Consider the following 13728-nt stretch of genomic DNA (forward strand, 5'->3'; position numbering starts at 1 on the left):
AAAAATCTAAAAAAAAGTCACTGGGGATATTAAAATAAATAAAACAAAAACAAACAAACAAAAAAAAGTTACATTTTTAGCTTGTAAGTCCTCTTTTATTCCTATATGATTTAAGATGCAAATATATAAAACAGTAATTTCAAATCTAGGTTAATGGGCACACAATACATAAAGACTAAACTATAAAAGTGCAGATTTTTGTATACTATTGAAGATAAATTTGCATTACTTCAAACTTGATTGTTAAAAAGTTAAGATGCTAATCGTAATCCATAGGGTAATCACTAAGAAAAAAACTAAACACACTGAAAAAGAAATGAGAAGGGAAACAAAATGTCCATCATAAAAAAACCAATTATATGCAAAGGAAGCAACTGACAAAGGATTAATCTCGAAGATATACAAGCAGCTCATGCAGCTCAATATCAAAAAAACAAACAACCCAATCCAAAAATGGGCAGAAGACCTAAACAGACATTTCTCCAAAGAAGACATAGATTGCCAACAAACACACAAAAAGATGCTCAACATCATTAATCACTAGAGAAATGCAAATCAAAACCACAATGAGGTATCACCTCACACCAGTCAGAACGGCCATCATCAAAAAAATCTGCCAACAATAAATGCTGAAGAGGGTATGGAGAAAAGTGAATCCCCCTGCACTGTTGGTGGGAATGTAAACTGATACAGCCACTGTGGAAAACAGTATGGAGGTTCCTTAAAAAACTAAAAATAGAACTACCATATGACCCAGCCATCCCACTACTGGGCATATACCCTGAGAAAACCATAACTCAAAAAGATACATGCACCACAATGTTCATTGCAGCACTATTTACCATAGCTAGGACATGGAAGCAACCTAAATGTCCATCGACAGATGAATGGATAAAGATGATGTCACTCATATATACAATGGAAAAAATGAGGTATCACCTCACACCAGTCAGAACGGCCATCATCAAAAAAATCTGCCAACAATAAATGCTGAAGAGGGTATGGAGAAAAGTGAATCCCCCTGCACTGTAAATGGTACTGATGAACCTAGTGGCAGGCAGGGCAGGAATAAAGATGCAGATGTAGAGAATGGACTTGAGGACACAGCAGGGGAAGGGGAAGCTGGGACAAAGTGAGAGAGTAGCACTGACATATATACACTACCAAATGTAAAATGGATGGCTAGTGGGAAGCTGCTGCATAGCAGAGGGAGATCACCCTGATGCTCTGTGATGACCTAAGGGGTGGGATAGGGAGGGTGGGAGGGAGGCTCAAGACAGGGGATATGAGGATATATGTATACATACAGCTGATTCACTTTGTTGTACAGCAGAAACTAACACAACATTGTAAAGCAGTTATATTCCAATTAAGATATGAAAAAAAATCAATTATAAAAGGCAGTAATAAAAGAATTGAGGGGAAAAAAGGTATAAGACACATAGAAAAACAAACAGCAAAGTATCAGAAGGCCTTCCCTACCAGTAATTTCTTTTTTTTTTTTTCTTTTTTTTTTTTTTTTGCGACACACGGGCCTCTCACTGTTGTGGCCTCTCCCGTTGCAGAGCACAGGCTCCAGACGCGCAGGCTCAGCAGCCATGGCTCACAGGCCTAGCCGCTCTGCGGCATGTGGGATCTTCCCGGACCGGGGCACGAACCCGTGTCCCCTGTATCAGCAGGCGGACTCTCAACCACTGCGCCACCAGGGAAGCCCCCTACCAGTAATTTATTGAAATGTTGGATTAAAAGGTAAAGATTGGCAGAATGGATTAAAAAAATATGATCCAACACTATGCTATCTATAAGACACTAACTTCAGATCCAAAGATGCAAACAGGCTTGAAAGTGAAAGGATGCAAAAAGACATTCCATGAAAATGGTAACAAAAGAGAGCACAGACTTTAAGACAAAAATTGTTACAGGAGACAAAAGACATTATATCGATAAGAAGTCAATCCATGAAGATTTAACAATTAAAGATATATACACACCTAACAACAGAGCCGCAAGACATGTAATAAAGCAAAAATTAACAGAATTAAAGGGAGAAATTGACATTTCTATGATATAGTTGGAGATTTCAATACCTCACTTTCAATAATGGATAGAACAAAAGACCACGAAACTGAAATCATATAAAATATCTTCTCTGACCACAGTGGAATGAAATTCAGAATCAATAACAGAAAGGAAAACTGGAAAATTTACAAATATATGGAAACTAATCAACACACCCCAGCAACTAGTAGGTCAAAGGAAAAATTACAGGTGAGATTAGAAAATACATTAAGATAAATGAAAATGAAAACACAACATACTAAAACCTTTAGGCTACAGCAAAAGCAGTGCTCACAGGGAAATTTATAACCCTACCAGCTTACATTAAAAAAGAAAATCAATCTCAAATCAATAACCTAACTTTACTCCTTAAAGAACTAAAAAAAGATCAAGCAGAAGCTAGCAGAAGGAAGGAAATAATAAAGATTAGAGCAGAGGTAAACACAAAGAGTACAGAAAAACAACAAAGAAACAATGAAACCTTTGAAAATATCAAAACTGACAAATCTTTAGCAAGACTGACCAAGAAAAAAAAGAGAAAAGACTTAAATTACTAAAATCAGAACTGAAGTGGAGACATTACTAGAAACCTTACAGAAATAAAAGAATACTACAAACAACTATATGCCAATAAATTAGAAAACCTACATGAAAAGAAAAAATTGCTAGAAACACACAAACTACCAAAAATGACTCAAGAAGAAACAGAAAATGTGGATAGACTTATAAGAAGTAAAAGACTGAATCAGTAATCAACACTTCTCAACAAGGAAAAGCCCAGAACCAGATAACTTGACTTGTGAATTCTACCAAACATTTTTCTCTCAAACTTCTACCAAAAGAGAAGGAAACATTTCATAACTCATTCCATGAGGCCAGCATTACCTAGATACCAAAGACATAAAGATATCACAAGAAAACTACTGACCAATATCCTTTCCTTTATAAATATAGATATAAATATACTCAACTGTCAATTTTTGTTATTCATGGTGGTTCTGTTCTATAAAGTGACCATGAATACTTAATTAGCATACCGAACCACTGCTCCTAGGGGATACTCTGTTCACAACATTTTTGTTATGTGTGTTTCTCTTTAAAGACACTTTATTTAATATAAATTCTTGACTCACTGACACTGAACTCATGGCCAACAACGCTATAAACTCATGCCTGAATGAAGCTTACCTAGCACACATACTTTTTCCATAAAGCAAATCAAAGCTTTCTTACACTTAGGAACACTACACAATACTTTAGTACTATGCTTGGGCACCATTTTAAACAGTAAAATCACACACACACACACACACACAAACACATGTGGCATTAAACTGCAAAAAGGACAGTTATTTGCAGTATGAGAGCTGAAATGAGAGGTCACCTTGTTTGACCTCTGCTAGCAACTCAAATTTTTTGCCATTGGCAAATGTTCACAAAAGTACTGCAAGTACCAACTTGGGATTTTCATGATAAAAGTAATAAAACACCCTTTCATGATAAAAATGGTCAGCAAACTAGGAATAGAAGGGAATTTCCTCAACACAATAAAGGGCATTTATGAAAAAACCATGGTTACCATCACACTCAGTAGTGAAAGACAGAAAGCTTTTCCCCTAAGATCAAGAACAAGACATAAATGCCCTCTTTCACCACTTCTATTCAACACTGTACGAGAGGTGCTAGCCAGAGCAATTAGGCAAGATAAAGAAATAAGACATAGCCAAACTGGAAAGGAAGAAGTAAAATAATCTTTATTCACAGATGACATGATCTTATATAGAAAATCCTAAAGAATTAACACACAAAAAAAGCTAGAACCAATAATTTAGCAAAGTTGAAAGACACAAAAACACAAAAAAATCAGTGTATTTCAATATACTAGCAATGAACAATCTGAAAAGGAAATTTTTTTTTTTTTTCCCTGTGCTCTTAACCCCCCAAAACTTACTGGGCTCCTTTCTTTTTTTTTTTTATTTTATATTTTATTTTATATTATTTATTTATTTAGGCATGCTGCATTGGGTCTTCATTGCTGCACACAGGCTTTCTCTAGTTGTGGCGAGCAGGGCTACTCTTCGTTGTGCATGGGCTTCTCATTGCAGTGGCTTCTCTTTGTTGCGGAGCACAGGCTCTAGGCACACAGGCTTCAGTAGTCATGGCACACAGGCTCAGGAGTTGTGGTTTGTGGGCTCAGTAGCCATGACACACAGGCTTAGTTGCTCCGCAGCATGTGGGATCTTCCTGGACCAGGGCTCGAACCCGTGTCCCCCGCATTGGCAGGCGGATTCTTAACCACTGTGCCACCAGGGAAGTCCCAGGAAATTTTTAAAATTCAATTTTTAATAGCATTAAGAATAAAATACACAGAAATAAATTTAATCAAGGAGGTACAAGACTTGTACACTAAATACTACAAAATATTGCTGAAAGAAATTAAAGAAGACCTAAATAAATGGAAAGACATTCTGTGTTTATGCATTTGAAAACTTAGTATTTTTAGATGGCAATACAGTTGGCCCTCGGTATCCATGGCTTCCGTATCTGTGGATTCAAACAACCTCAGATCAAAAATATTTGGGAAAAAAAACTCCAGAAAGTTCCAAAAAGGAAAATGTAAATGTGCCATGCACCAGAAACTATTTACATAGAATTTACATTGAATTAGGTATTACAAGTAATTGAGAGATGATTTAATGTACATAGGAGAATGTGTGTAGGTTAATGCAAATACTATGCCATTTTATACAAGAAACTTGAGCATCCTTGAGTTTTGGTTATCTGCAGGGGGTACTGGAACCAAACCCCTGCAGATACCAAGGGATGACTATACTACCCAAAGTGATCCACAGATTCAATGTAATCCTTATAAAAGTACCAATACCCTTTTGTTTTGCAGAAATGGAAAAAGCTGATCCTAAAATTCATATGGAATCTTGTTATCCCAAATAGCCACAACAAACTTGAAAATGGAAAAAACAAAGTTAACGGACTCACACTTCCAATTTCAAAACTTACTACAAAGCCACAGTACTCAAAACAGTGTAGTACTGGCATAAAAGGAATGATGAATATAGACCAATGGAAAAGAACTGAGAGTTCTGAAATAACTCTCAATTCTATATCAGTTGCTCCGTATTTTTTGACTTTGACCTTGAGAAGGGTGCCAAGACCATTTAATGGAAGAAAGAATAGTCTCTTCAACAAATGATGCTGGGACACCTGCATATCCACAGGCAAAAGAACGAAGTTGGATTCCTACTTCATACCACATACAAATATGAACTCAAAATGGATAGATGACCCAAATATAAGAGTTAAAACTTTAAAACACTCAGAAGATAACATAGTTAAAGTCTCATGACCTTGGATTTAGCAAGATTCTTAGATTTGACACCAAAAAAAAAAAAAAGAAAAAGAAAAAAAAAGAGATAAACTGTACTTCATTAAAATAAAAAACACTTGTGCAAAGGACACTACCAATAAAGTGAAAAGACAACCTACAGAATTAGAAAAGAATATTTGCAAATCATAATGCTGATAAGGGTCTCTATCCAGAACATATATAAAGAACTCTTAGAACCCAAGAACAAAACGAAAAACAACCTATCTCAAAAATGGACAAAGGACTTGAATAAATAATTCTTCAAGGAAGATGTACAAATACCCAAAAGCACATGAAAAGATGCTCAACATCATGAGTCATTAGGGAAATGCAAGTCAAAACCACATGAATTTTTTTTTTAAAAGAATCAATTTTATTTATTTTTGGTTGCGCTGGGTCTTCGCTGCTATGAGGGCTTTCTCTAGTTGTGGCAAGGAGGGGCTACTCTTCGTTGAGGTGCATAGGCTTCTCATGCTGTGGCTTCTCTTGTTGTGGAGCACGGGCTCTAGGCGCGCAGGCTTCAGTAGTTGTGGCACACAGGCTCAGTAGTTGTGGCTCACGGGCTCTAGAGCACAGGCTCAGTAGTTGTGGCACACAGGCTTAGTTGCTCCATGGCATGTGGGATCTTCCCAGACCACAGCTCGAACCCATGTCCCCTGCATTGGCAGGCAGATTCTTAACCACTGTGGCACCAGGGAACTCCAACAATGAAATACTGATACCACTTCACATCCTACTAGGATGGCTATAATAAAACCAAATTAAACCGAACCAAAAAAAATAGGAAAGTAAGTGTTGATGAGGATATGGAGAAACTGGAACCCCTCCGGTCAAAATGTAAAATGGTGCTAACTGCTGTGGGAAACAGCTGGGTTCCTCAAAATGTTGAACACAAAACTACCATAATTCCACCCCTAGGTATACACCCAAAAGAACTGAAAACAGGTATTCAAGTAAATACTTGTACACCAGTGTTCACAGCTTCACTATTCGCAATAACCAAAAGATGGAAATGACCCAAATGTCCATCCACAGATGAATGGATAAACAAAATGTGGTATATCCATATAATTCAATATTATTCAGCCATAAAAGGGATGAAGTAGTGATACATGCTACAACATGAATGAACCTCAAAAACAGTATGCTGAGTGAAAGAAACTAGACACAAAAGGTTACATATTGTATGATTCCATTTATATGACATAGCCAGAATAGGTAAATCCATATAGACAGAAAGCAGATTAGTGGTTACCAGGAGCTAAAGGGAAGGGGTAATGGGAGCAACTGTTTAATGGGAATGGGGTTTCCTTTTGGGTGATGAAAATAGTTTGGAATTAGACAGATGTGATAGTTGCACAACATTGTTAATGTACTAAATACCACTGAACTATACACTTTAAAACAGTTAACTTCATGAATTTTACATCATAAAAATTATTTTCTTAAAAGATTCACACATCAAATCCTTAAAGTCACCATACGTCTTTTCTGCCAACACTACATTTCCACTATTCATGTGCTAGTTCAGGCTTATGTTGTTGTGCTTGAGCCTTCGCTACCAACTAGTTTTTTTTTTTTTTTTTTTACTAATCCAATCTATCCCACTTCAACCCATCATCCACATCATCCAGTCTAATCTTATATTACAGCTACCATCACATTACCCTATTGCTCAAAAGCCAGCAGTGGCTCTCCTGCCTAACAAATTAAGAGAAATACTCTGCCTGGAATCTACAGCCCTCTCTAGAATGTCCTCAAGCCTTCCTTTCCAGGCTTATGGTATAGACCAGCGGCCCCCAACCTTTTTGGCACCAGGGACCAGTTTCGTGGAAGACAATTTTATTTTTCCAAGGGCAGGGTGGGGGCATGGATGGGATGATGATGATTCAGGCAATGGGGAGCAGCAGATGAAGCTTTGCTCACTGGCTCGCCACTCATCTCCTGTTGTGCTGCCCGGTTCCTAACAGGCCGCGGACCGGTATCAGTCCACAGCCCAAGGGTTGGGCCCCACAGTGTAGACCTTGAAACAGCCTTTGAGTTCAAATCCCAGGTATGCTTCTTACTAACTGTGGAAACTTGAGCAAGCCATTTCACTTTTCTGAGCTCAGAAATGGAGGAAACAGCACTTAGCGTGAGTGCTGTGAGAACTGAATAAAATAATGTAGAGTAATAGTACAGTACAAAGAGTAAATGTTAAACAAAAGCATCTTTCTATAATGCCCTGAACTAAAACTACCCTAAATTTTAATAAGAATGGGCCACTTAAATCCCCTGAATTAGATGTTTCTACCTTCATGACTTAGTTTACCTTGTTAGTTTCTTAGCAAAACCTTATTAAAACTTCTGCCTTTCAAAAATCTACCCATTCAAGAAGTGTCATTTCAAATAACAACTTTATTATTTTATTTATCTTTCTGCTTCATGTTTTTCAACATCCTTCATTCCCCATCGTCACCCTCAATGATATGTAAGCTCTCCTTTTTTAAGTACCCCAGCACCTTGTACTTCTGAGGTACTTGTATGCTAGCATTTCCTGTGTTTGTCTTTTAAGCCCATCTACTAGAGCATAAGCTTCCAGAGAGGAGCAATTTTAATGTCTCACTGATCTTTTGCATTTCCTATACTATTTAGAACTGTATATACAGCAGATGATCAATGTGTTTATTAAACTGATTAAACTGAATACTGATATAAGCAAATATAAAATTCTAAACCTGAAAATAAAGGCTCGTTCTAAAATATTTTTCTTTTGATTCTGAAAAAGATAATGTCTAAGACTAATTAATCTTGTCCAAAAAAACTGTGAAGAATTTTTGGACAGACCCAACAATTAAAGCCCTAAGTGGGAAAACACCAAAACAACTGATTTTAATCTTAGAGGCCAGAAATAGTTCAGAGAAAGAATATAAGCTTAGAATATTTGTTTTCTGTGCAACACAAAGTCCTGTTTATCATGTGAATGACTGACAAATGCATGCATAATCAATAGCTTGCTTTTTCCCCTGCTTACAAATCTTCCAGAAGGGCCTGTTTATTTCCCTTTGTTTCCACTGCTTAAAAATAATCCTTCCAATCTCATGCTATCAATGAGAGAGTAGATGCAAAAGTACTTTACAAAATTATACAAATGTAAAGTATCAGTATCTCTTAATTTCTCAAGTATGTTATAATCAGCAACCATTAGATCATTCCACAACAAGCAAGCTCCCTCAGATCAATGTATTATCTTTTCTAAATTTTTTCCAGCTTCACAGTTAGTTCACCACAATCCTCCTAATATTAATCAGTCCCTTTTACATCAAATCTTTTCAATCCATTACTTACCTTACTCTAATCTTTTCTCTACTCTATAGTCATAATGTGTGCACTAGGGAAACTCTTAACAAAAGAGCCCCTAAGTTTAAACTTTAGTGCTGTTACTTACTGGTTAATCTGATCTTGGTCAAGTTATTTAATCTTCTTTAAACTCCAGTTTCCTTGTTTGTGAAATGTTGGTGTGTAGTAAGTACTTATCTCAGAAAATTTTTGTAAAGAATTTTTAAAAGTTTATATGTAAAGCACTCAGCACAGTGCATAGCACCTAGCAGGCACTCAATCAATGGTGGTTATTAATTTCCTACCTCCTAGTGCTTCTGGCATTATACTTTTTCAGAGTTGGGAGGGAAATACTCAGGTACATGCACTGAGGATGTACGTAACTCTGAGGCAGTCATTTTTATCATTAGCTTTGTTTAAAAAACCAAAAGCATTAGTATAGCTTTCAATCTTCCCCTCACTCCAATCCACTAGTCTTACTTCTTTCTTCCTATAGCACTGTTTCTTGACCAAAACAATGTACTATTAACTCCTCAAAAGTTTTTAAGAATCTGGTTAAGCACTGTAAATATTCCATCTTCACACAATAGTTGTCCTCTCCCTAAGGCAAGTGTTTGTACCCATAACTATTCTTTATGTAACCTGGTTTCCAAATCTTTTGATATACTTGATGCTAGTATTTGGAAGCATCTGAGTTTCTCAATCACTGTTAAAGTATATTTATCCAAAGTGAACAGACGATGTCATGTTTTGTTTGGCCAGCACACACACAAGGGAACTACTGCATCCCTTCACCTGAGTGCCTCGTAGATTTGAATCAATGCCATCATACAGTGCGTTGAGATTTTTTTTTAGCACCTACATTATCACAGCACCTCCTACTAAGTCTTTCACTCATGTAAATTGCAGCCAGGACAGATTCTCAGCAACTTTTTCAATTCCTTTTAAAAACTTAATGTAGAATTTCACATTAATGTCTGTTTCTATTCATCTTATTTCTCAGTTTTTAGCTTTCAAATAAATTTCTGAACTCAATGTACTAGTTATACTTCCATCATTAGGTCTTTACCTTAAGCATGTCATTTCCCTTCCATCTAAATCACAAAGTAAACAAGTGTTCAATAGAATGAGGCCTAAGAAAGTATTACTGATTCTTGCTAATTCTTTAGGGAACTATAATTGTTATGTTCCTCCTTCTTCAAAAGCAGTTTCTCCCTTATGGACTTTCCCCTGATTTCTGTACCACATGTAAGACTGATCAGTTGTTTACCAGGACAAAAGACTTTCAGAGTCAGAAGGGACTTTCCAGGATCATCTGGTCTTGTCCAACTCTCGCCTTTACAAATAAGGAACAGGAAATTAGGAAAGTTATATACCCTTGGCCACATGGCCAATAAGTGATATATCTGGGAGCAGAACAAAGGAATTCTAAATACATATAAATGATGTTCTTTCCAGTACAGGTTGTATTTAATTTTTTTGTATTTTTATCTGTTCACTTGATTTATATGAAGATAAACTACTGCTTTTTATTATTCTGTGCTTTCTCTAAAACAATGTGCCCTTTTTGTTCTCAAGGGTATTCTGACTACCACAAAAGGAGCACATATATTGTTTCCTCTTACTTTTCAAGGCCATTCAGGGAAAAGGTGGGTGAACAGCTACAAAGCTAAATAAATATAAATTTTGGCTTACTGCAGCAGGCAGTGAGGAAAGGAATATTTTGGTTATAAATCTCAAATCCTGACTCTCAGTCTACACATGTATTTAAGAATAACTATCAACTTTCTAAGACTCTATAGAGAGAAAGATAATTTTATACTGTATTGATGGTATATATTAAATCACTGTATCAATGATACAATATATTCTTTTTATACCACTTCTAGTTGATTTATGGTCAGTATCACTTAGATATCAAACTCAGATATGAAATATTAATAATAAATAACAACCACCACCTACCTCCTCACCAGAATGTAAGTTCTGTGAGTTACTGTTAGTTTTTCATTCTATAATTTTTGTGTGGTTTGCAGTGTGTAGGCTCTCAATAAAAATGTTGATAAACGAATGAATAAATAAGCTCTTTAAAAGGAAAACTAACCCCCAAAAATGGATCTAAAATTTTAACAACTCCCCAAAAAGTAAACAAAAGAGATATATCCTAAAAGGATTTACTTGGCCACCAAAGTTTATTAAAGAAATGAATGAGTCTTAATATTACAATTACAACTTTTTTTTCAACAAAGTGCTTTTACTCCCTTTCCATTTTGCCCTTTGCCCCGAAATCTTTTGACAGGTTACTCTTTGTTTCCTTAGACTCCTTACACATAAGAGACTTCTACAACAATCCCTCTGTTCATTTTCCTAGAACCACCAAGCAATTGTTCAAAGAGACCAAATCAAGTTCACTATCATAAGAGTATAAAAAGGCTATCAGCAGATACACAGATTAGATTCTTGTTAGTATTAGAATTACTTTATGACCTGAACTCAAAAACAATCTAAGAATTCACTATTTTCTGTCAGTGTTTTCATATTCTTTGTATGCAGCTGCTCTCACAATTCATTTCAAAATATCAAGTCTCACGTTAACCAAAACAGCAATTTCTAGCAATCCGACATTAAGTCAAAACATTCTCTTTACTGATGCTTTTATTAAACATTATCTTCTACATCGGTCCTCTGAAATCTAAGTAAAAAGCACCAGAACAATATCATGTTACTTCAAATGTTGAGGATGAAGGAACTTGCTCACTTAAAGCCTTTTTCTCCTCCTGTTTTTAATGTTTACAATTTATTTAATTCACTTCAAATGTCTATGCTAAGTTCAAAGAACTAACTGCATCAAACTCAAATCATTTATATCCTTTTCCTGTCTGTTATTTAAACATTGACATTAAAAAATTTTTAATTACTTATCAAGTCAAAGCTATTAATATTTGATGTATCGCCAATCACTTAGCTTATGTTTCATAAACAATACAAAGCACCAGCCTATATAAACCCACCATGTTCTCTCCATAGTTTTCATTTAAATTTACAAAGTGAAAACTCTACTTCAAAAACTACAAGAAAACTACAGATTTAATAAACAGATTAACTTACTGAAAAAATCTTTAAAGACCTTTAACCAATCCATTCTGAAAAAAAATCCCGTGTTCTCTTTCGTCAGTTTGTTAACACAGCTCAGGATAATTCTCCATGAACTTCCTGGTTCTGCAACATTGAAACTCCCCACACCCAATCCATGTGACTTGGCCCACACCCAGGCAATAGAAAGGTTTCCTGAGGCTTCTCTCTTTCCAAAACATTTTTCCCCTGAACTCTAACAGAACCTATAAAACAAGTATATCGTGATGGCCACAAATATGACCTTACTATTCACATTTATTTTGGAAGAAGCTTTAAAGCGTGTATTTTTTTTTCAACAGTTGAAAATATATTCATGTATTCGTTCTTTCCTTTGTTTTCTCCTTTTCTTTCTTAACCTTCAAACAATGTCTCCATCAGCACAGTCAATCATTGTGAAAAAAATCCATTACTTATATGGGACATTTAAGTTACCAAAAAGGGATTCAGAAATTCTGAGGAAGGAAAGAAGGCTGTCCGATGCAAAAGCTGGATTTACATCATTATACAGGCTAACTATAGATCACTAGTCCTCTGGAATATACAGCAATAACTGTAATATACTAATAAAATCAACAGCAATAGCCTAGAACTTAAATAGATATAGTCTTGCTAAAACTGTCTCAATAATATCAGAAAATAGAATGGAAGGTTTCCCAGGAGCATTAATAATAAAAACTGTATCTAATAAGGCTTTTAAAATTCATATGCAGTCATATCTAAAACTGGGGTGTTTTTCCTCTTTGCTGTTATATTAGTTTTTTCACTATCTTTTGTTAATTACTGTCACATCTGCTATACTTCTCAGGATACCACTATCCTTTTTAAAAGGCACATAAAAGTTTATCTAGGTGTGGCCCTAGTCCTTTCTGTGCCTTCATCACTATGAGGCATACTTTCTTGATAGAAGTTACCTTAATCTTCCCTAATACACCTAATCAACATGCTTTAAATAAATGTCCAGTATTTACAAAATCACAAGTATTCCTTGTTCTAACTTTGGTCTCTTCAGCTATTCAAGGACAATCTCTTTCCAACTGTCTTTCATTCATATGTGAATTGTCTTCTATTTAAAAACTACTATTAAAAACTAATAATAATGGCCTTATTTGCAAAACCTTTAAAATCTCAAAAAAAGGTAAACCTAGTTAAAGCAGTTAAGTATCATCATGAAAATTCAGATTAGTAACTCCATTTATTAAATGACCTTTACAATAGAATAACAATAATGCTGAATACGAAATAAAAACCAATATAAAGCAGTTAGTCAATAATGTTCCATATTCATCAATCATGCCACATTACTCTCAAACTATCTTTTTCAAGGAGAAATTTTACTTCTTCCCCTACATATATACCAAAAACTATTAAGTAACAGCATGCTTGCCTGAATACCTGAGGGAAATTCTGTCCCTCCCAATTCCTTCCTGTCAGCCAAGGAGAATTCAAGAGAGAGAGAGAGAGACAGCCTAGGCCTCATTTGCACGTATTTCCTTCCTATCACAGCTTGGCCAAGCCCAATGTGAAGTAGGTTCCCCTATCTCTGGCCCTAACGGAAGTCCAGTAAAAACAAACAAACTTTACAGATAGGGGAAGAAAGAAGAGGAAAAAAGAGAAACAAAATAAGAAAGAGAGAAGCTTTGTAGAGGCTAATATACAGTAATGCACAATTTAGAACTCTTTTATAAAATATAAGAATAAAATGGTTTGGGGGCTTCCCTGGTGGCGCAGTGGTTGCGCGTCCGCCTGCCGATGCAGGGGAACCGGGTTCGCGCCCCGGTCTGGGAGGATCCCACGTGCCGCGGAGCGGCTGGGCCCGTGAGCCATGGCCGCTG

The 13728-nt window shown here is 36.0% G+C and overlaps 1 protein-coding gene across 4 annotated transcripts in view; it reads right to left on the minus strand.

The window, feature by feature from the left end:
• NCK1 (NCK adaptor protein 1) overlaps positions 1-13728 on the minus strand; it is an 86285-nt gene that overhangs the window by 8702 nt on the left and 63855 nt on the right. The window lies entirely within an intron of this gene.

The sequence above is a fragment of the Physeter macrocephalus genome, chromosome 1 (assembly GCF_002837175.3).
Source record: "Physeter macrocephalus isolate SW-GA chromosome 1, ASM283717v5, whole genome shotgun sequence".
Taxonomy (NCBI): Eukaryota; Metazoa; Chordata; class Mammalia; order Artiodactyla; family Physeteridae; genus Physeter; species Physeter macrocephalus.